The sequence below is a fragment of the Larus michahellis genome, chromosome 8 (genome assembly GCF_964199755.1).
Source record: "Larus michahellis chromosome 8, bLarMic1.1, whole genome shotgun sequence".
Classification (NCBI taxonomy): Eukaryota; Metazoa; Chordata; class Aves; order Charadriiformes; family Laridae; genus Larus; species Larus michahellis.
The window spans coordinates 2,805,826-2,830,062 of record NC_133903.1 but is presented as its reverse complement, the minus strand read 5'-3'; the positions used below and the strand labels follow the sequence as shown (position 1 = coordinate 2,830,062).

General features: G+C 51.6%; 1 protein-coding gene across 5 annotated transcripts in view; it reads right to left on the bottom strand.

Moving 5' to 3' along the window:
• ELFN1 (extracellular leucine rich repeat and fibronectin type III domain containing 1) overlaps positions 1-24,237 on the bottom strand; it is a 111,784-nt gene that overhangs the window by 29,775 nt on the left and 57,772 nt on the right. For all 5 annotated transcript variants that reach the window (XM_074598474.1, XM_074598472.1, XM_074598471.1 and 2 more), the window contains exon 3: positions 19,772-19,905. The gene's annotated coding sequence lies outside the window, so the exon portion shown is untranslated. The remainder of the gene's footprint in view (positions 1-19,771; positions 19,906-24,237) is intronic.

The following is a 24,237-nucleotide window of genomic DNA, read 5'->3' as shown; positions in this document are numbered from 1 at the left end:
TCGCAGATGGTACAGACACAGGAATAACTCAACCTGGTAATTTGTTCACTGCAAAGTCATGCTCGTTTCGATCTTCTTCCCCAATCTTAGGCCGTGAATAGGCTCTTTAGGTATCTCCACGATGGACAGAAATGAAATTGTGGTCTGATAGTAGAAGAAACCTGGAGCAGAAGTGTGGCTGGGAGCATCTTGCCCAGGTGTGTGAGGGACACTGCCAGCAGGACCCTGGGTGGGTGGGATGAATTGGGCACATCAGAGATATAACCCCTGCGGGCCCTGGGAGGTTGGCCATGACCTGATACGGCTGGTAAGAGCACATGAAACAAGGAATTTCTTGTCTCAGCCTGATAACCGCAAGGACGTGGCTAATGCTGCTTGGGGTGCTGGCGAAACCTCATCCCCACAGTGGGAGAGAGAGTGGGTTGTGCTTGGAGGTGACCGCCATGCAGGTGTTCCTTCAGTTGGTTGTTGAAACCCTCCAGGGGACAGGGCTCCCACAGGCCCTTTACAGCCTGCGCCAGCCAACTTTCTCTTAGGAAGCTTTTCCTCAGCATCTAACCCAAGGCCTCTTGGCTGCAGTTTAAGCCTATCGCAGCTTGTCCAAGCCTCAACCAATTGATCACCGTCATTTTTATAACTGCCTTTTCCACCCTGGATGAATGTTACACATCCTCCCGCCTTCAGTCGTCTCTGTCCTGGAGCACAAACCCGGCTCCTTCAGTCCATCTTCCCGGGGCATGTTTTCCAAACTCTCTGAACTCCCTCAATTTGTCTGAATCTCTCTTAAAGTTGTGATGCCCAAACCTGGAGATATATGTCGCCAGCTGGTGCCTCACTAGCACTAAATAGAGCCAAATAAATTACCTCGCTGTGTTCCACCTGAAACTATTAATACATCTGCGGGCAAGATGTGCCTTTTCTTTCCTTTCCTAAAGCACCAGGTTATTGTCTGCTGCTCAGTTTGAAGGCTACTCCACTGCTCGAGCCTTGGCCGCACTCCTGCTGGCTTACCAGTTCTTCCCCATCTTATATCTGCAATTTTGATATCGCCTTCCTAAGTGAAACACTTTGCACTTGACTTTATTGAATTTCAGTGTATTGATTTCAGGCCATTTCTCCAATTTATCAAGATCATTTTGCTCTGAGGAATCTTGCAGCAGCTTGTCTTGTATCTGCTCTGTTGACAAAAGGTCTTGAGTCCTCGGGGCTATCAAGCCAGGACTTTGCATTAGTCCTTAAAATAGTCAGAAAGAACCACACGGGAGGCGGGGGGACAGTGGAGGATGGAGGTGTCGGGCTGGCTCACGCAGAAACAGCCCCACGCTGCCATCGCAGCCAGGCAAGGTGCAGAAGCAGCAGGAGGAGATGGAACAAACATGATGGAAATGCTAACGGTTCCCTGAGGGTGAGAGCAGGGATACCTGCTGAGAGATGCTGGGACCCTGCTGCAGGCCCAGGGACAGCCCGGGAGGACGGAGGGGAGGGAGATGAGCACCGGGATTTAATGTTTCCTCTTTCTTTGCAGGTCAGTGTGTGATGAACTGCCCTGTTCCCACCTGGGGCCTCACCAGCAGACCAGGAGAAGCCCTGCAGCATCTGGCATTAATGGCACTATTTGGGGACAGCAAAAACTGGACTAAGATGGAGGCAGAAGTCCACCCTGGTGTGCACAAAACAGGTCAGATGGTTGTTTTATTATTATTATTATTATTATTATTGCCCAGAGGTCAGAGTGCTCCACTGTTTAAGGCAGAGAAAGAGGCCTGGGGAGGCGCTGCTCGTCCCAGGGTAGAAGGAGCAGCTCCTAACCCTTCTGCTTGGGCACACTGAAGAAGCACAAGGCTTTGGGGGAGCATTGTAGCTCTACAACAGCACCCACCCTCCCACTACGCTTTCCTTTCTCTGCTTCTCCCATCAGCTTGCCAACAGCACCTTCCCCTGCCTCCTCCTCCCACTCCCTAAGGCGGGCCAAAGTTCAAACAACATTTACCCAGGTACGGGGAGGAACTTCCTAGAAAACTTTGCAAAAAACCACATCCTGCAGAGCTGCCTCCTGATAAGTCCCCATTCTTCCGCAGGGGGCAGGCGAAACGGCCGAGCTTCAGCTGCAGGCACAGCGGGAGGGCTGGGGAAAGCATCGGGAGGAAGATGCAAACAAACCTGGGGAGGGGGCAAAGCAGAGGCGTAATGGAGGGGCCGGAACAGCTTGGGAGACGGCAGTGAAAATGGTTTCCTTGGGAAAAGGCTGGCAAGCCTCACCTGGAAAAGGGACAGCAAGAGAGAGACGGGAGAGCTCCTCTGGGTGTGGAGTCCACGGGGAGAGAAGGGAGAAGAGGATCGAGGTTTTGGTGAAGCCCCGGCAGACGCAGGAGCTCACCCTGGCCCCTGACATGGTAATGATGCAGACACAGACGTGTGATAAGCCCTGCTCTGCACACACTTTAAAATCTAAGTAGCTTATGAATAAGTAATAATCCCTTATTCCCAGTGCCATAATCTATATTTAATTAAGAAAATAACTAAACGGTGGGAGTACAAGGGGCTGTGTGGGGAAATGGAGACAGAAGCACTGTCAGATAAGTCGCAGTAAGAAGCGGAACAAACGGCAGCCTCAGCATGGCAGAGACAGCAGAACCTCCAGCTTGGCCATGAACTCAAGGCAACCTGGCCAGCAGAAGACCTGTCTACAGCAAAGTCGGCCACAAGCAGCTTCTTGGGTCAACAGGTGGGATGAAGGTTGGCCAACAGGGACTGGGTCATTCACATGCAAGCGTGAATTTTCCCTCCTGTTCAGTCCTGGTGGTGGTGCTGGAGCGTGCATGGACAACAATGCAACAACCTGCCAAAGCAGCCCATGACCTACATGGGAGCATTCAACAGCACCCAAAGCAGCGCCTTCAACGCTGCCGCAACAAGCTGTTTGGTGCCTGCATCCTACAATGTTTCTGTGCTGAAGCATCCTTGGCCAGGATGCTCCAAATGTCTTGCATTGGCAAATGGAAGCAAGCCCTGCTCGCTGACTAGCACTCGGGGCTGGCGTGCCAGAGTAATCCACGCTGTTAGACTGGGAGGGCCCATGCCAGGCCAATGCTGGACCAATGCCCAAAGCAAGCAGAGATGTTCCTATTACACATGCAAGAGTTGTCAGCCCGGGCCAGAAGCCACGGCAGTGCTCTGATGGATCCCTTAACGCACCCCTGGGACCACTATCCTTCTCACTGTCACCTCAGCACCCATGGGCATTAGCTACTCTTCAGAGGTCTTTGCCAACTTGGAGCCAGGGAGAGGCCAAAGACCAGAGTCTGGCTTTTCTCCTGGTCTCCATGCTGAGAGTGCTGTGGATGGTGCTCATGTCAGCTCTGATCAACCTCTGCTTTGGACAAGAGAGAAGATAGACAGCGTTGTGACCATAGATAGTCCAAGTACACGAGACCTTTCTATGCCACCAAAACCACTTCCCACCTACAGCCCCAGACCTTTCCCACCCGGCATCTTCCACCACTTCCCCAAAGCAGCGCTGCAGCCCTGCGCCGTGAACTGTGTTTTGTTTATTGTTTCACTCGTGGGGTCTGCAGGTGACAGAAGCCTCTCTGCTTCCTTGCATTGTCAGTAGTGGAACCGAGAGCACGTTTTAAAGACCGGGTTAAAGAAAACAAAAAAATCTCGGTCCACATACTATACAGTATAAATAGACTGTCTGGTTTTTAAATTGAAAACCAACAATAATCACTGCTAAGAGCCCGCTGAAGAACAGCGGCCCCATTACCACTGGGACAGATTCGTTTTTACCAAAAGAGCACAAATATTTTTCAAGCTGCTCTTGAGCTCCTGAAGTGGCTAACATCCTGCTGCTTCCCCTCCTCTCTGTCCTGGGGAGCCACGGGAGGCACAGAGCCGCTGCGGGGACGGGGAGGGTCGTGTGGGCAGGGCGAAGTGGGGACAATCCCTTCGGCTGTGGGCAAGGGAGAGGGAGGCACTGTGGGGGAGGCTCAGCCACGCCAGGCTGCAAAGTTACATAAAACTGCGGTATTACGGCAGGGTGACAAGAGGTCTGGAGAAACCGGTGGCTTGGCCTGGGTGGAGCTGGGGAGTGGGGATGGGACAGGCTGCGTTGCAAGGGGCACAGCTTGCAACAAGGCAATTAAGCTTGTCTTTCCATTCCTATTAAGCAATAGAGAAAAGCACAACTTCCAGAGCGGACGTAGCGTGCACAGAGCCCACGAGTGCAGTGGGCGTCTGCCGCTGGGAAGGTACTGCGCTGAGAGGTACGGTCCATGGCAGCTTGGTGGGCAGGTGTACGAGCTGCAGGGACTTCTTGGATTTGGGTTATCAAGGGGGCTAGATGAGATAACTCTACCTCACTGTCCCATCAGAGCTGTCACGCTGCCAATAGCAAAGTCCAGAGACGGGCAATGAATGCGCTGAGGGGCCTGGAAGTAGTGGGATGGTATCCCCAAAACAGCCTGCCCACCACTCCTTGACCAGAACAAGCGACCAGAGCAGGGAGATGGGTCTGCAGAAATTGCCATGGGGAGCAGGGTGCATCTCAGTGGGATGACGAGCATTGCCAGCGGGCATCGGGGCTGGGAGAGAGCACAGCAGCCAAGCACGGGAAGGGGATAACCATCACTCCTGCAGGGTGCTGCCCCCGAGGCAGGCTGCACTAAGAGTGGTGGGCTGAGATTTATGCCCTGCGGGAACATCATCCTGGGCACCACAAGGAGTCCAAGGGCCGTCCAGAGGGTGCAGAGCAGGCTGAGTTCTCATACAGCACAGACATAGCACAGGAAAATGAAAGCAGCCCCACGCTAAGGTCCTGTGATCTTTCTTTCCTCTCTTCCCAGGCCATAGTATGGCGAGATCACTAGGAGCCAAGTGCTGGCTGCTAAATCTAATCTGCCATGTACTTTGGGAACAGCGTGGCACTGCAGAAGTCAGCAACATGCTGTGAAGGTGGCCTCCAACCTGGAGGCAGGAGAATGGCTTGAGCAGGTGGGAGACTGGAGCAGGTGGAGCTCACAGTGTTTTACCTGGGTTTTGGTCCCTGAATCAGAGGGCTGGACACCATTAGCCATTACTGATCTGGAGCCAGCATCTGAATGACTGCTGAAGAAACTCACGCTCCCTGGATCCCTGCCTGGGCACCGGTTCAGGCACGGCTGCCAGCAGGCTCATGCAGTTGGCCCATCCTGTGCTGTGATCAGAACAAGTGACGTGGGACCGACAGCGTCCCACAGCCCCGGCCACACTAGCAGTTACCCCGAGCACAGCACTGGAGCAGCCATACCCTCGCAGATGGGGCTAACAGGGTCTTCTTTCTGCCCGAGTCTGAGTGTGGCCAGTGGGGAGCAACCATGGACTTGTAAGGTTGATCAGCCAAGTGATGCCGACTGCCCCATGTTGGAAGTTGTCTTTCTGAGTGCAGCGTGCAGGTTCAAATGTTACAGAGAGATAAGCAAGGTGCAGCCTTGGAGCCGGAGGAGAAAGGAAAGGAACAAAACCAATTTAATAATGAATACATTATGTAGACATGTCATGCCTCTTGCCTGCTGGCATGGATTAATATCCATAAATCAAAGAGGAAGGGACTGTTTTTAATGCTGGAGATGGAGGCTGGTCCTCAGAAAATTGCTAAGGGGGCATTAATGAAGAGAGACATCTGGGAATGGCTCCAGGTGCATTGGCTGCACGCACGGGAAATTCTGCAGAACCGTTTTCAGCTAAAATTTATTCCTGTGCTGTGGACGCGTGTGGTCCATGAGGACAAAAGCGTGGGGACCATGGGTCCCCATGTGGAGGCACTGGTCAAGCTCAGGAGGAAGGTGGATGGTCCCTTGGTTCTCTGCTCCTCAAGGCAGCTCCTCACCTTCCTTTCTGCAGGCCTAGCCTTGCACACCAGGAAAGCTGGCCCCAGCTTTTGACTTTGCTCAGCAAGAAGGTCCACATGGACCGAGTGACAGGACAGTCTCAGCCTGTGAAAGCCAGGAGCCAAAACTAAGGTGGGGCATGCTATTACATCCATCCTGCCTCTGCTGGGCATGCAGTCTCCAGAGATAGGGGTCAGGGACAGTGCTATCTCACAGCCACCATGATTGCCATGACCCAGAGGATGGGGAGCAGCACCTCTTCCTGCTGTTTAAATAAGCGTTGGATTGGCCAGAGACAAGGACAGCCCCTTGGTACTAGAAGGAGCCTTCCAAATCTGAAGGAAGGAGCTCTGACATTACATGGAAGGGACAAAGGGCTCAAAGCATGGAGCATCTTCCTACGACATTTCTGGAGCCCACCCTGAGGGTGGGTGGTGGGTATCTGGGCAAGAGGCAATGGCCGTGATGCACAAGCCCCAGTGCATTAATCAGGGTCTGTCCTCCTCAGGACGCTTCCCTTTCAGCAGTACAAGGCCCCTGCCAGGATTTCATAGGAACATTAAACTCACTGGAGATGGCACAACGCGACCTTTCATGTCCCTTGGAGGGCTCTGCATGGCAGGGGCTGCTGTCGAGAAGCCAGGGGTCACTTCTGCTGCCGGTATTTTTTCCTAAGGAGAGGGTAGTGAGTGCCAGGATTTCATTACTCACATTCCACATGCATTTTAAAAACCCTTGAAACCTTCACTTTTTAAGAACATCACCCTCGCCTTCTCCTCTCCCCGTAATCTGGCATTGGTGGCCTCGTGCCTGCTCTCCCTCTGCCCTTCCCGGGACCACCTCCTTCCACTCACACTGACCCACTTTAGCCGTCAGATTTACAGCCGAGCAGCTCAGCCGGGGAAAGAGGCTGGATTCACGGAATAAATTTGCAGAGCCGGGGAGCCAGGCGGGGAGGAGCGAGCAGAAACAGTCTCCGGGAGAGAGACACCCACACCCGCGCACACGGGGAGAGGGAGAATCCTGCTGGGGAGATGACTGGGAGCAAAGGATGCTAAGAAAGCATATGCTTGTGGTACGAATGGATTAGAGGGGAAAAGCCAAGCAGGAAGGCGGTGAGGGAGGGAAGGGCATGGCAGAGAGGGCGCAGGGCAGCGGGAGGGAAGCCCACCAGCCAGCCAAGGAAACAAACCCCACCACAGCTGCCATTTTTCAGGTTCCACTGCAAGGAAAATGTGTGATTTGGGAGAAAGCTTGGTCCTACAAGGGGGCGGAAATCTGCTACCAGGAGGGTAAGAAGGGACACGGGTAGGGCAGGATGGGGAGCAGGGAAGTTGCTGGCTCAGAAGAGGGAAAGGGGAGGCTTGGAGGGTCTCCAGGGCTGCAGGGAGGGAGCTGTGCAGAGGGAAAGGAGGGATGGAGGAGGCTGAGCATTTGGAGATGCCTCAGCATTTCAGGGCTTATTTGAAGTGAACAGCCAGCTCCTTCGAGGCTCACCTCTCATCTGATGGAGCAGCCCTGGATCCTGACAGCGGAGCAGAAGTAGCTGCCGTCCCAGGGTCCCAGTGGAGGGATGGAAACCCCAAGCACGAGATCCGGAGGGTTACTACAAGCAAACCCACGTGGCGACAGGAGAAAGCCATGCCGGGGCTGAGCTCACAGGCAGACAGGCTTAGCCCTCGGAGAGCGGGGAATTGCTGTCTGTCTGCGTCTCTCTCTGTTTTCCCTGATTTTATTGTGTTTTGTTTAATTGAATCACACACACACATGCACACAAAGCCCCAGCTCGTGGTGTAAAGTCTGTGAGGAAACGAGCAGCAAATTAACGTTCCAGGAGGAGCGATGCCGAGCAAAAACACGGCACGAGCCACAGGCGGGAGGGAGGGATGCATCAGGAGGAAAGGGGGAAAGAGGAGAAATCTGCAGAGAGGGAAGAGGGAGCTGCAAGAGGGTTTTCCAAGGGGAAATGGAGCTCAAAAGGGAAGGAGGAAAACCCAAGAAGAGAAGGGAGAGGGCAGCACAGATGATGCTGGTGTTACCTATAAGGTCATTGTGACCAAACTCTCCCCGATCCCTGTGTGGAGCAGTTCAGAGCACGGGAAGAGGAAGCTCCCACATCTCAGGGCCGGGGGATGCTGGGCTGAAGGGACAAGGCTCAAAGTCCCGGGGGGTCCTTCGCTGCCCCAGAGCTCTCCTGCCCAAATATGAACAAAACACCCCTCTAGTCCACCTAGACTTCCATCATGACCTGCTCAGCTTCTCTTGGCATGGCAACCGCACCCCCCCCCTCAACCCCCGGCTCAGCTACAGCCCCCGCTCCCCTTCCTCTTGTGGTGGTACCTGCAACTCCACGCAAGGTGCTTATCCTCAGGAAATTATGGGAGCCTGAGGAACAAGCGACATGCGGGGTGAGACCATGATGTGCTGGGGGATGTGCTCCAGAACTCTCCAGGCTCTTCGTCCCCAAGGAGCAGCACACCAATGGCACCATCCAAACCCTGGATGACCGGTGCAGCCCTCAGCCCTGCCAGAGCTGGCGGACCAACAATCTCCTCCACTGTGACCACAGTGCAGAGATCAGGGACACCAGAGGAGAAGAAGCATCTCCAGGACGGAGGGTTGATTGCAGAACGGCCTCACCTCCCAGCTCACCCCCGCTCCCGAGGTGCTGGGAGGTAGCACGATGCTGATCAGCCACTCCACGAGAAGAGATGCTCTTCAGCGCTGGAGAAGTGCGAGGTTAAAGAACGTGAACATCCTGCCCAGGCTTGCTGTGACAGGCCTCACATGCGTTTAGTCACATCCAGCTATGAAGCCACTCTGGAAACCAAGACATTTATTCAAAGGAGCAGCAGCATTGCACACACATCTGCCTGTGTGAAGGAGAACTTCAAAAGGGCTGACAGTCATGGAGCCCAGCAGTAACCTTTGGCTAATTAGCTGTCTTGATTTCCTTGCAGTTTATTTTTACACTTCTTGGGCTCTGAAATGCATTTACTATAATGTCAGAAAGGTCGCGGTAAATATAAAGCTTCCTAGCAATAACTATAACCACCCCACTGGGCTTTCGGGACTGATAGCTACAGCTTGGCTCGGGCCAGGCAGGCTGACAATGCTTTGCTGAGGTTTTTGTCTTGCACAGGAACTATTGAGACTGTGCTGGGGGGAACGACAAAGGCTCCTGGGGCAAAGCAGGTACCTGCACGGAGCACAATGCGCACAGAGCAGAGGGCATGTGTAAAAGTGCTCTCCCGGGGTCAAATCATAGATGAGCAGGAAAGACGGAGGGACAAGGAGACCTGCAGGATGCAGAGGCATGACCCAGCTCAGGAAGCAGGTAACTAGAGGGATGGGAGCGATGCTGAACCTGCAGAGAGGAGCAGGTGGGACCCCACTCTAAGCATTAATGAAATCATCAGCTGGACCTGCTGTCCTGAGAGCCTTCCTGCTCCCGGGCAGAGGAGAAGGGAGCTGGGAAAGATGCTGCTGTTAGATCTCAGTCAAGAAGGGATGTGAAAGCCCCAAGCCCCGTTGAGGTAGAAGGTGCCTATGCTCATTGAAGTGGGCCCCTCTGCTCCTTGCCCGACCTGTGCTTGAAATAAGCCCGTGCTTCACGCATCACTGCGCGGTGCCACAGTCTCCCTGTGACCCTCATCGGAGGGTGGGGACTGTCACCGGCTGGGACCTGACGTCCCAGGGCCCCCCTCGGCTGCTGGAGGAGCTCACAGGCCCCGGTGATACCCCCTCCATCCCAGGAGCTTCCCGCCCTCCACAGACCGGAGCACGTCAGTGCTGACGACTTCCATTTGGCCGAGGTGTTGGGGTTAAACTGCAGGTGGCCACAACCTGAGCTATTCCCGCTTCTCTCCACAGGGGCACGCAGCCCTCGCTGCCAGAGCATCTGCCTCCCACCGCCTCCTGCGGGCTCGGGACCCCGCGCTGGGCAGAGGCGTGAGCCCAGGCTGAGCCGCACCGTCAGGGAACGCAGAGGGTAAGAAAACAGCTTCATTATCTTTGCCCTGTGATCTCCAGCACAAACCACTCGATATTTGGCTCCCCTCAGACTGTGCACAGAGAGGATCAGGGGAAGGAAACCACAGAAGAGACTGTTGCATTAATGATCAGAAATGAAGCAAGGCTCCTCTGCTACGCTGGAGAGGAGACCTCCGAGGACCCGCAGATGGGTGGCAGGCACCCAGCGCTTCAAACAGCCCTCCCGCCTTGGCTCCACCTGGGTGTCGCTCTTCGGGACCAGTCGGAGAACTCAATGCCAATTAAAATCCAGGCTGTTGTATCCTTTGAACCGCTGAGAAACAAGGCCCTTGAATTCAACCTTTGCCTTTTTTTCTTCCCTCCCCCCCGCCCCCCCCCCCAAAATGATGTCAGGAGTTGAAGAGACAGAACAGCGCGGAGCGCAATCGCTGCCGAAAGCTGCTGGCTATTTCAGCGTGCTGCTTGAACTGCGCCGGCGGAGGCTGCGCTGGAGTTGGTAGCCCAGCTGCTTAACTCCAGGTCTTTAATTTTAAGGGTCAGATCATTATGAACTCTCTCAGGGAAGTTAAGAGGAAGTTTACCTTTGCTTCAGCTATGTCAAATCAACAAGAAATTCCCCACCGCCCACAGTGATACACTGTCCCATCTCCAATACCAAGCATTCCTTCCTACGATTCAAACTCATGTTACATTTTCATTTTTAAACCCAGTCTTACAATTAAAGCTTACACTGCCTGATTAGAACCTAAATGTTTTGGATGACTGGCAATAAGACAAGGGGCTTGATTTCGGGGCTGACATCAGCCAGCTCTCCAATCTGAGCCTCCCCACTTCTCCTGCTGAGATTCAGGTATTTCAGGCCCGAGCTCTCTGCTGGGATGACGCACCTGCATCTTTGCAGCGCAAATTCTGAGCACGGCTCCGTTCGGCCCCTCGGTGTGCAGCCGGCTGGGCCCTGGCCACACCAGCAAATCTCTCTGGCTGGCACCCAAGCACCTTAAAAGCCCTTTGCAGCTCCCTGTACCAAGAACCCGCACCTGGGCTGCTATAAGGGGTGAATAACCTGGGCACAGTTTCAAAGCATCTTATTGACCATCAGGCAGAGCAAGGCACTTCAGTACCTATAGTCTTAAAACCACACAGAAATAACGGTGAGCCATAAGCAGTGAAGGTTTCAGCGACATGAAGGGAGTTGTTACATTGCTCCAAGAAGGCAAGGAGGGACAGGCAGCATGGAGACCCTCATCCCTATCGGTCATTTCACTGCCCTTCCCCATATACCTGGGACAGATGTGGGGGATGCCTGTGCATCTGAGCCCTCTGGCACCCCCGTGATGCAGGGATCCTTTAAAGGGGTTGATACCATTCAGGAAAGGAAGGTCCCGAGCTCGTAGGTCATGCATATATACGTGCATATACATTATTTATACCCTCCACATGACAGCTGCTGGCTGTATCTACAGACTCTCTCCACTGACGCCTCTCTCTGAGTCATGGCTGCGTAAAGCTCCCTGACAGACCTGGAGGATGAGAGACGTGGTAAAATCCCAAACATGAGTATTGCATCAAAGGTACGCCGATTATCAGAGCGCAGATAAATAACAGCTTCCTCACAATTTCGGGGGCGGGGGGAGAGCTGGGGCATCCTCCCAGAGCTTTCACCCCGGGGGGTGGCAGGAGCGTGGCGTCCAGACCCAGGGACACAGCAAATCTGTGCCAGTGGCTCCAGGGCCAGTCCCAGATGCTCCGCTGGGGTGCGTTGAGGGTGTCTGTCCGTGCTGGTGGCAGAGGAGCTGGGGAGCTTGGCGAGGAGCTGGTGGGTGGACTTGAGTGGGATTTCTCCTGCGTGGAGAGCTCTGACAGTCCTCCACGCGCGCCTGGCTGCGTAAGCCACTCTTCTTTGGGCTGACACTCAGCAGAAAGCCTCATACGAGACTTTTAGAGGATGTTGCAGGCAAATAGTGGGAGATCGCCCCAAATATCCTCCTGGATGGGCTGTGGTGAGCCTGAGCCTGTGACACTATGCAGCGCAGAAGGAAGAGGGGTGGCTGGGATGGTATCAGCAACCCGTCCTGCCACTGCATCTCCCATCTCCTGACGATTTTCCTTCTCTCGTTACCATCTTCCTTATTTTCCCCAGGACTTTGGCCTGCTCTGAAACTGCCGCTGTGTCAGCTGCCCAAGATGTGGGAAGGATACGGGAGCATCCTGATGGATGCAACAGCCAACAGCAGGTACCCTCCATTGCAAGGGGCATTCACATCTACAGCCACTATTCCAACCAGCCCTTGAGGCTGGCCAGGAGCCCTTCCAGCCATACGACGGGGGAGCCCAGCTCTGGGGCCAACTGCAGCCCCAAGGAATCAGTGCCTCTGTACAACCCTACTCAGCACCACCAGGCTCTGAGGCCTGGGGACCAGCACCGGTTAAAGATTGCCCCATCCATACCCACTCTGGGAACAGGGACAAGGAGCAAGACATCCAGCAGGATCATCACTTTCACAGGGGTTTGCTAGCAGTTAAATCTGCTCCTTCCAACTCCCCCTCTCTGCAGAGTCAGTGACTCCCCCCACCATGGATTACATTCTATTCTATAAGCGCAGCGCAATTTCCATTGAGGGCAGGGACACTGAAGCACAGAGAAAGAGGAGAATAATATCTTATCTTCCTTTAATCCCCACCATCCCAAAGGATCCCGGTGCCGTTTGCTTTACTTTCTATACGTATGCACAATTAATTAGCATTACCACAGAACTACAGGTATTCTCAGACTTAGTAGAGGGAATATCTTGTAACAGGAGGGTAAGCAAATTGTTTCTGTGTTTCTATTACAGCCAACTTTGATTATCCAGGGTAATGGGATAACAGGGACAAAGCAAAAACATGGATAACATGAAACCTATGCAAATTAAGTTAGAAAAAAGTGATGCTGAGAATAATGGAGGAAAGAAAGGTCAGCGATAGTGATTAAGGAGCACGGAGATCCCTGCGCTAGCACTGCCCTAAGCTCATAAATCCATACACGCCGGTACCTGGGCACATGGTTATGGAGCAAATCTGTAAGGTCTGTCACTATGCAGAGGAAGCAGAGATACAGTAAAGCCAAGCTGCAGCAGAGGGAGGCGAATTGCATTTAAGCCGAGCGTTTCAAAGCCTCCATGTGAGGGATTTGTCATTAAAATGAATAAGATTTGGGCACTCAACCCACCTCCTCCCTACACGAGCAGGAAGAAGCCCAATTTAAAGGTCAGCGTCTTAATGGCTTTCGCTGTGTATATACCAGGATAACTCCTCTCCAAACAGAAATCCAGCACCTGCTCGGTGAAGCCACAGCCACTGTTTGAAGGAGCACGACAAGAGCATCCATGGCTGAGGAGGTATTGGTATACAGATAGCTACAGCTTCTCCGTGAAAACAGGAGGGGAGAGGCTAAGAGGAGAGAAGAGCTGTCTCCAACGGCATCTCCTTGCAACATGGCCCACGTTGAGGAAGGGAAACAGCACTTGAGTTCCTCTGTAGTCCCCCGTCTCGGCAAAGACCGGATTCACTCTGCTCTGCCAAAGGGGATTTTCAAATCCTCGGCACCAACACCGTGGAGGCAGCTCTGAAAAATCTCTGGTGGTGGGTGGATAAAAAGGGCACCGGTGGAGATGAGACAGAAAGAAGAGAGGGAGGAATCTTAGAGGAAGACGAACCTTCTTAATAGGTTTTATTGATTTAACCCAAAGAGAGAACAGTAGGGGGAAATTCATGCCATTTAAATGCAAACCAGCAATAAAAATAATCATTAGAGTCATAATCTCAATCTGTTAGCATTTGATGTAGAAATGAGCTTAATGGGAAATATTTTCCATGTAAACTATTTGCATTTACTTAGTACGAATGAGCCTCTTAAATATAATTCAATCATTACCACGGACTTTTTTTTAAGGGGTTGTTTTCAGTCCTCAGTTCTTCAAAGTGCCTGGTGGTTTCACAGCCCTCATTGAGCCTGACTTGGAGAAACTGCTGGCCCACCCACCCCAGCTATGAGCCAATGTCCATATCCCTGTGGATGTTCCCGTTTCCATACTGGAAATACATGTGGATTTGGATGGCGATTAGAAACCATCGTTCCTCACCCAAATGGTGCTGAGATTTTGTAAATGGCCAGGGAAGCTGCGTTGCTCAGTCAGATTTTGGGATCTTCGATTGAGGAAAAGTGACTTGAGAGCATGTTTCCAAACCCTTCATCTTCCAGAAGAAATGGGAATCACCTGACAATCGTTCTTGGCTTTTCCTCTTGTAAAAGAGGAGGAATATGTGGGGGTTTTCCTTCATGGAGCAGGGCTGGCGGTGAAGATGCCCAGCCTGGGCGGGATGCCCTTCCCTGGCGCGGGAGGGGAAACAGGACGTGTCCGCCTGCATCTCAGAAGGAGCTTTTCTGGCCGGTGCCTTGTCCCCAAGATCAGCCCCTGCGGGGACACGGTGCTGCCCACGTGCAGGTGCTCAGGGGAGGTCACCGTCCCTGTGACTCCCACGCCACACACATCTCAGATGCAAAGAAAGAAATAAATACCCTCTTCTGCCTGGGAACACCTTTTAATCTTCTTGCTAGATTTTCATACGCTAGTCCGGAGTCTCAGCTGGGCCCGCCATGATCTCATTTAGCATCCCATCCACAGGGCTCTGCTAAACCAAGGCTGCTATTTTATGCCACATGCTGGTAGGGGTTGGGGCCGCTCTCATTCATGGCATCGGGGGGGTCCCCACCAGCCCACAGCAGCCCACACCCTGCCCTAGAGAGGAAAACATCCCATGGAGGTAGCCACCTGGACTAGCATCCCCAGTGTTGGGAAGCTCCCAAGCCTCTTGCAGACCTGCTGGTGGCAGGACAATTGCAGGTGACAGCGAAGTGGCTCTCCAGGAGCCAGGCAGCTGTCAGGGTCCCTTTGGCCAGGGGCCGAAGCCACCGCAGCTCCTTGAGTGGGTCTGGCCCCGCGTCCACAGCCTGGGGAGCTGATGCAGCCCCCGATGCTCATTGCCAGGTCTCTAAACGCACACCGGACTTCACACCGCGTGGGTAATTCCAGCTCCCAAGGGGGTTATTAAAATCCATTCAAAGCTAATGTCAGCCATTTCGGTGTTAATGTCAGTGGCTGAGAGGCACAGCAGGAGCAGGGAGAGAAGGACTTTGATTTCCCCACTTTAATTTCCGAGCAGGGTGAGCGGTGGGAGACAGGGAGCGGCGGCGGGTGGGAGCGGGTGACGCCGCATCTCACACCACAGACGGGTGGGATTCGCAGTTTAATCCCGTCAGCCAAACATTTCACTCCGTGTTTTACTTGACAGCATCTATCCTTTGCCGGCCGTTTCAGAGGCACGTTACCTGCCAGGATCCCAGCAGGTGAGTCCTGAGCCCTCGGCTCCAGCGCGGCAGCTGGAAAGGGGCTGACGGTGCCCCGGGCTCCATCAGGTCTGGCAGGTGGGATCGGGCATCGCACCCAGGCACTTCCCATCGGGTGCATCTGAGGTTTAAAACCTCTTCTCCCAAGTTCAGCCCTGGGGCTGTACGGACTCGCAGCCCCCCACAGCCACTGGAGGTGAAAGCGGAGCTGGAATTTGCTCACGTTGGTCAGGTGAGTCCGAACCAGCCCCTGGATTTTGAAAAAAAGCCGGGTAATTTCAGGATGTGGCTACCATCATGCAGGCTAAGATAAGAGTAATCGGAGCTTCGGGCTGTAAGCCGATTCCTTGGGAGTCTCAGGAAGGAATTAGCCCCGTCTCCTCCGCCCCGTGCTGCCCAGACACGCTTGCACACATGGGCGCACACCTGGTGGGAGGCTGCACCATGGGGACACACACGTTCCGGCACTTGCTGGGTGACAAGGACCCTGTGCAGGCAGTGGAAAAGTCCCACGGGCAGAAGGAGGGGCCCGGAGAGAAGCGAAAATCTGCTCTGACCACGGTCTGTGGGGCAGATATTGCCCTACCTCCTTGCACAGGCACGGGGGTTCTGGGACCCCGGGGTGCCATGCTGCTTGCTCTCCATCCCCAGGAGGTCCCTGCCCTGTTTCTCGCCTGGTTTTGGCACGTCTTTGCAGCAGGGATTCCTCCATGTTTGCTGAGAAATGCATTGCAGTCTCTTAACAGCTCATCCTGGCTGGAAGCTTTTCCTCGTATGTAAATACTACGTGTATAACAGTGGCCTCATTTCATGCTATGGAAGTGCATCAGAGGCAGCTAAACGTTTAAGCCATGAAGATGGCTTAAAAGATCGAAATTTAACATTTGGTTATGTAGTCTGAAGATTTCATTGAGTTTTTAGGTCGGAAAACACTGCAACTGCACTCTGACCTCCCGGACAGTGAATTTTCCCCAGGGATTTAAAGCAAGTCTGACCATTAAGCTCCATCCTTCTGACAGACAGAAATTAGCCTGGTTCATAAGCAAGAACGGAGGCTGCTGGAGGCAGATTGATCACAAGTCACCCAAATACCAAAGACTGAAATGTTGACCAGCATCTCTGAAGGGCAGCAGGTCCTGGCCGACAATACTGCCACAAACCGGGTTATTTTGCTTTAGTTTGTCTGATTTGTGAAATGAAGGTAACAAGCGGTTCTGAGGTGAAAGCTAGTATTCCGTTTTCAGAATATTGCTGTTTTCAGAAAACTGCTGTTTTTCACCTAGAAAAGTGCTCCTATTCAAAAACCAACAGTATTAGAGAAAAGCGAAACTCTAGTGGTTGGCAGCGGTCGGCCAGATGGGTTGATGAGGTGGTTTAGGATGACTGGACCGCCGAGGAGATGTGTGGCACCGGCAGCCCCAAGTCCCATGCCATGTCCCTGCCCTCCTGCCCCGGCACTGGGGTGGCCGGGGGAGAGGGGCTGGGGAGGTGGGAAGGAGCCGCGTCTCCCCGCGGCCGGCATCTCGTGCCACGTGGCAGGTTACCAAGCAGCTGAGAGCGGGCAGTGATTTCTTTTGCCAGTTTTCTAATTTATCTAATGGGCAGGAAAATAAATCAAGCTGACAGTCACCCAGGTGGTTTTGAACCTCAGCTCCTCGCGGTCCCCTTGTTCTTCCAGCCCATTTTATAACAGGGTTACAACCCGAGGACATGGCAGTAACTCCTGCTACAACCTTTTCTTTACTAACGTCACTTAGCAGATGGAGCCATTTAGAGGTGCTCACGTTTAAATGAGTGGCTTGCCCTGAAAGGGACAGAGCCGGGGCTGCTGGCAAGGTTTTTGGGATTGTTAGCCTAGAAAATGCTTAGCAGGGGAAGCAGTTGGCAGGCAGATTTCACGGACATGGCGCCGTTGTCCTCTGCCAGCAAAATTACGAGGCTGAAATCCTGGAGCTGGATGGGCCCAAACTGTTCACAGCAAACAATTTAATTGATGAATGAAGTGAATTGCCCAGGAGATGATTTCCAGTCATCTGCTCATTGCATAGAGCCGCTTGGAGAAGGGTCCATGCAGTTGGGTGTCGCCGGCTACCTGCCCACATCAGGGACGGGCTGGTGGGGGCTCCCCATCATGTGGACCTTCACCAGAGGCATCTGGTCCCCGAATGAGCCATCCAGTGCTGCCAGCACGGCTACCTTTGCCAATCCAAAGATGTTACGCTTCCCTGCAAACGTTACTGCCTTCGTGGCTAGACCAGTGATGGGATGGTGCAGAAGATCTCAGCATTGGCTGTTTTGCAAGGGAGCCTACAGGACATAAAGAAGAATGGCGCCAAACTAAACAGCAACACCTACTTTTCAGTTTCTGCAAAAAATTCAGTGGCAATCTCAGAGGACTCTCCTCTCCAGCTCCCTGACCACCCCCCCCCCCCGCCCAGTGCTGTACAGGCTACCTTCATAAGCTCCTTTCATTCGGTCTGCAAAGTAAATTAGCTCTCCAGCTCTTCCAAGGAGAATAGCCATGAAAATGTACACTGAGATGAATGCTTGCAACCCTTGAAAACACCTCTTGCTTGTGAAAAGGCTTCTGAGAAATGAACAGAAGGGACAATAATTACCAAAGAAGGGGGAAACATTGTTCATGCTGTCTGGGCAGCATCTGACCCAGCCCTTGCAGAGGCTGGGGAGAAGGAGGAGGAAGGAGGCAGGGAGCCGAGGCATTAATGGCAATCATTGTTCTGTGGGGAGCAATATCTCATAGTGTCCACAGAGACCAATCCCACGTTATTCAGACTAACAGTTCTCAAAACAAACTCTTATTCTGCTCCTTTGTGGCAAGCATGAAGCTTTCTCTGCAAGTCCCATTTTACATCTCTGGTAGCTCAGTGCTGGATGGTATAACACTCAATTGTGAAAACCCTGCAGGAGCCTTTGATGCAGGCATCTTCAAGACAGGGCTTATCAGCTCAAATAACACAACCGTCTTTTATACTTTGCGTCCCAAGCCTGCTGTTTTGGCACTTATATTTCTAATTCATTGCCTGGCTCTGGGTCTGGATCCATCAGGACAGGCAACGCTGTCTATCTGTCTGCATTGCTGAGATATTTGTGTCTGCCTGGAGGGACCCGAGCACCTAAGCTCTGCTTATCTTCAATGATGCTTACATTCCTAATTGGTTAAAAGTCACTTTGGAAAGGGGGTCTTAAGAGCTATAGACTTGTAGATGCTTTCAAAATGAGTACCCCCAGGCCAGGCTGTCCATCTTTCCTCCCTCCCGTCAGGGACTGTCTCCTCTTGGTCCCATCTGGCCTTCAGAGATGCCCACGCTTCTCCAACACCATCGTTCCTCCCTTCCAGACCAGCTCCAGCCCGCGGACCTGCACACCTTTCACCAGCACTACATTTTCTTCAAAAAAAGGACAAATGAGGTGGAAGAAAAAAAGGTGAAACCGTGATAATAGCTGTGGGAAAGGGCCGCTGCTACAGACTTGACAATGCTGGAAATGGAGGCTCTCAGAAAAGTTTTTCTCCAAAAATTACTCTTTTCAATCTCAACAGCACACTGAAGAGAAGTTTAAGCACACTTTTAAACACCTTTTGTACTCAAATTCCAAATTCACTTGTCTACCCAAGTAATAACAGAAATAATCTTTTTTTATCCAGCTACACATTTTGCTATAGAAATTTGTTTCCATTAAACTATTCCCTTTTGTCCTCTTAAAAAGCACATTTTAAATAATAACAGTGTAAAAAAAAAATTATACACTACCCAAAAAACTCAACGCTGTTGACTGTGCACTTTTATACAAAAGTTATCTCTTTCTTTCGATGGATTGATGAAAACCCTTTTCATAATGTCAAGGTGGAGAAGAGAAAGACGGAGAAAATTCCTGAGTGCCCAGCACAGCTAGTCATTTCAAACAGGAAACACATGGAAAACTCCGGTCTTAGAAAACCAAATTACAGCACCAACATGAGCCTGATGTTCTCTTTCTGCTTTGTGAAACACAATTTTGTAGAAGTCGGGATGGAGGCACACATTGCACTTTTCATCTGGGGGAAAAAAGATGCACTTTTTCCATATTCCTTAAATCTTAACAGGAGAATGTGAACTCAGTCTTGAAAAATAAAAATAAGAATTACAACCATGATAACTTTCACTGCTACCACACTTTCAGGAGTGCAGCAGCCGCAGCTCAGCCATTCGGGGTTTCCCCACGAAGGTCCATGCTTGGCCAGCACTCAGAGAAGAGGCCCACCAGAAATCACCCCAAGAACAGCAACGTGAGGAAGACAACCCTGGATCACTGTCCATGTCTGCACCAGCCTGTTCCCCCTCAGAAATGAATGCCATGAGGATCCCCTTCGTGATCCACTCCTGGGGAGGATTTCCAGGTTCTTGAACCCTCTCCAGAGAGACTTGCTCCATCTATGTGACCACTCTTGGCTCTCTCCCATGGCCAGCTGTCTCACACCAGCTACTTCTCGCACTCCAGAGATGCTATTGAAAAGGTCACCCCTTACCTTTGCGTCCGTGTGTCGCTGCTGGTTCCTGCTACAGTCATGAACGTCTCCTAGTTGTTGTCTGCAGGGGCTGGGAGGCACACAGACACAGCATTCAGCATCCCACACGATGGTCACCAAGCCCAGTATTTGAACTGCAAGCAAGAAAAAGAAAACATAAGAGGGAGTTTCATCAGGGGGTATCAACGACGGACTGATGGCTTGGTTAACACACAGCCATCCCAGGGACAGCACAGCTACTTGGGTCATGGATCAGACACAGACTCGGAGTCTGGAGGTCAACGGGAAGAGGACCAAGGGGAAGTGCGAAATGAGATCATCTGCTCAACACGGTAACTCAAAGGGAAAAGAAATCCACCCGCCAGAGGAGGAGGGACTGTAAGAAACACTGGAAGGGGACCTGGGACTGAAGTAAGAAGAACGGGACAAATGCCAGACGGGGAATGAAAGAGATGCAGGAAAGATGGATAGCTCTGGGCATGCACAGGGCAGACGGTACAAGACGGACATCAAAGCAGAGCTCCTGGAGGAGTGAGGAGCCACTGCCACCACCAGCACCAGCCACCCAGCAGGGACAGATTTTAATAAGCTTAATAATCCTCCTTACACCTGGGGATTGGTCATGCAAATGTGTTTTTAAATCTTAATTGTGATTTTATTGTCCTCGTTGGTCCCTTCCAACCCCTCCTCTGTTCTTCTTTTAGTTTTGGATGCCTGGCTGGCCAGGGCTCTCTGCGCTCACCACTGCTGTCAAGCTCCTGCTCACCTGCGATGCGAGACAACCCATATAGCAAGAAGAAGTGACACTAATCGTAGCACTACTCATCTTCGTGATATTCAATGTCTTGTTTTATTATCATCAACATAATAACAATAATAGCGATATTAGTGACAACCATTTTATTATTCCTCCTGTTAGTAATATTCAGACATGACCATGAGTATTTCAGAAAGACAACGCAAATCCAGTGCAACATCCAGGAGAACAGGGCAGTTAATTAAACGTCAGAGTGATGGACAGAGCTGGGACAGGCCTGGAACAATATGAGAGAGCTGGACAACCTCTGACAAGCGCAGGGAGATGGATGGATCTGGGACACGTCCCAGACCTCTCCTCCGGTGGAGGCAGAACCCTCCTACCTACACGCATCTTTAAACACAATATTGCTCCCTGCTCTGTCGCGGTTTCTTTGACTTACGCAGGTGAGGAGATTTTCCGGAGGAAGCTGCCTTCCCAGCCGTGTCACTGATCGCAGTCTGATCTGGTGACATTTTATCACCTCCAAATAGTGCAAAGAAAACAAAGAGCCTCATTGAAAACAACAGCATCTTAAACGTGGATTTTAACCAGCGTGTGTGTGAACTCACAGCAGGTAGGATTTTTTTTTTTTTTTTTTGCAAAAGCTTTCTTCTCCTTTTCGCAAACTAGACATTTGTGAGAGAGGACGGGGAGAGAGAATGGCAGCCGGAGGGCGTTGCAAAACTCCAAGAATAAATATTACACAAAAAACGCGAGCGCGTGACAGATACCGGGCAATCTGTAAGTCATCAGGAGAGCGGAGAGCATAATAGACTAATCAATCAGGTAGACAAGGGTGACAAGTGTCACCAGGAGGCAATAGGTAGTTGAAGGTCAGTTATAAAACATAATCTCTAAATTGGAAGGAGAAGGACAGCAGCACAAGAACAATGACAGGTATTTGAATGCAGGTAGGCGAGTGTTGGATGGGTGATTTCCAGGAGAGTGAATGTCAGATGAGAATATTATGGGGGTAAGAAAAAATAACCCGGTATTTTAGAGACGGGCACAGATTCTGTGAAGTGAAAGGCTGATCTGGCGAGACTTTAAAGTGTAGCTCCATTTCAGAAAACGCTGTTGAAAGACAGACGGTGGGGCTCCCTGTTGCTTGTTCCTCTGGGTTTACAGACAAAGTTTGTCAGATTAGAAGCAAAAAAAAAGTGATGCTTTTTCTAAGCCTAAGTCCTGCAAATACCACCTGGGATCTGAAAGCCAAGCCAGATTCTGTCTAGCTTGTGCTTTCTCATCAGTGATTCTGGCATGCGTAATCTCTAATCTAGTTAGCCAAGATGCAGGGAAGTTGCACGCTGCCATGCATGAGAAGATGGGGGTTCTGCAGGTGAATTTAATTATTCCTTCTAGGGAGAAAGTGGGAGTCAATAAAGCACAACTCACTCTCCATTAGCTATCTGGGCTGCACAGTGACAACAAGAATCTAGGCAGCATCATTTACTTCTCTTGCTAAGCTAAGCGGGTAGAGTACCAATACACCCAAGGAAAAGCCTGACTTAACATGAAGTCGTTTCTACCGACGCTTTTCTGACCTTAACTGCATACTACAAAGGCGTCACGCAGTCCTTCTAACAACAGCTAGACCCAAGCAATTAGAGCTGAATGAACAATTCGTAATGAATAATCTGTTTGGCAAACTTCACCTCGTTTTATGCTCACAAAGTGCTCAGGCGCAGATTGCAAAGTTCTCACATTTCTTTGTTAATGGAATTAACTTGCCATTTTTCCCCCCTAAGCAAATAGCAGTGTAACAGTTCATTGAAATCAATCTATATTCCAAAGGTAGGCTGCACTCATGGGTTACGCTGGCCACGTGGTGCTGTCTGTTTCTCCCATTGGGTGAGGGACCGGAGCGGCTCCAAGAACTGCAAATCAGGACTGTTACCTCCCTCTTCTGAAATTCCCTTTTGCCAAACCTGTCAGCGTTACAGCGCATTCACTGGCCCAAATACCAGCCATGGATACAGGTAATGTGGGAACAGAGACAGCTAAGGTCCCTCTACAGCTGATGGAGAGGGCCAGGTATCTTCAGAGGCCGCTGGAGAGGTGGACACCAATGGCACGTTGGAGAAGCTGGAGACCTTAAGGTGAAGAACGTGACTCCCTTAAACCACGTGCTTAACTCTCCATGCCCAGCGCTGGCCAAGGCGGGCCAGATCCTGCAGAGGAAGGGGCACTGGTTTGTAGCCCGGGAGGTGGCACACTGCTGGCAGGAGGCTGGACCAAGGGCCAGCAGCTGACCCGCCTGGCTGCTAATGAAGCCGAGAACAATGTGTGCTCTAACGGACTGAGACACGCAGGGAGATAAGAGAGCGCGGGGCAATACGTCAGGGTTTCAAAGCAGAGCATATTAGGAGATCAATGGGACAGATATTAGACTGAAGGAGCAAGCACCGGAGAGACAGGAGCAATTCTGTTCCTCCTCCTTCCCCCTGTTGCTAAGGAATTTTTTTTTTCGCATTTAATAACATCCTCATTGTTTTTAAATGAGCAGCAAAGCCAGTGGGTTCCACGTGGCATTAGCAATGTGTTTGTGAAAGGGAAAGCGACTGGCTCCTAGCAGGATTTGATAAAAGCCTCTCCAAGCTCCGAGTGATTTACAGCTCGGGAAAACAAACACGGACTGATACAAATGCAGAGAGAGGCAAAGACGGCACCAACATCCAGGTACACTCAATTACCAATTCATCAGCCCAAGTGAACTTGAAGGGCTTTTCAAACTCTACACAGCTCTAAATTAAAGGAAATCTTTAGATGGATAGCATTCTGCAACAGGGGGAGAAGACGACTAATTTGTTGATCTTCAGCTCGGGAGTCCTCGCCTTTCGCGGGCGAAGGGCCACGGGTGAGGGGGGCAGGAGGCAGCTCCCGCTCCCCACGTGAGACCGGGCAAAGGACCAAACATCAGGATGCTTTTCGCTTGCTGCTGCAAAGCCGCCGGCGCACACCTCTCCTTCCCTCCCTCCTTCCTCACTGTGCTGTGCCCCAGTCCCCAAACAGCCTTTTTTTTTCCTGTTTCTACTAGAAACTCTGCTTTCTCCTGCCCTGGAGGTATTTATGGCAAAGCTGTGAAAATAACCGATTTTTTGGATCATTGGCTGAACTGAAAAAAATGGAGGAAAAAAAATCACTGCACAGTGACCCCAAATTGGAATTGCCCAGTCTCTCCACGGTAAAATATATATAGAAAAAAAAAAATATATCTATGGTCAACCGATTGTTTAATTCAATCTGAAACTAACTCATGGGAAATGTCATTTTTCCCTCCATCCCCTGCCTAGAAACCCATTTTTTTCACAAGAAGAGATGATTTACAGCTTCCCAGCTCCACGCTCCAGCGGCACTGACACCGACGTGGTGTTTGATATCTTCCCCCGTTGCATGAAGCTTCTCAGAGCGGTGGGGGACGAGGCCCTTCAGTGCTATTGTGAGAAATACTGGGAGGCAGCTGGGGGTAGCGACAACATCGCAGGAACAGAGGGAGTCCGGCTGCTGGGAGACTGCGGGAAACTCTTTGTTAATTGTTCATGCGGAAACTGTTTTCATTTCAGTGTCTAATTGATATCTTGGGGAAACAGCATCTTTGGAGAAGACAGCACATCCTCCCCAGACGCCGCCTGTGCGTGCCCAGGAGAGGTGCCCCACGCCGACGGAG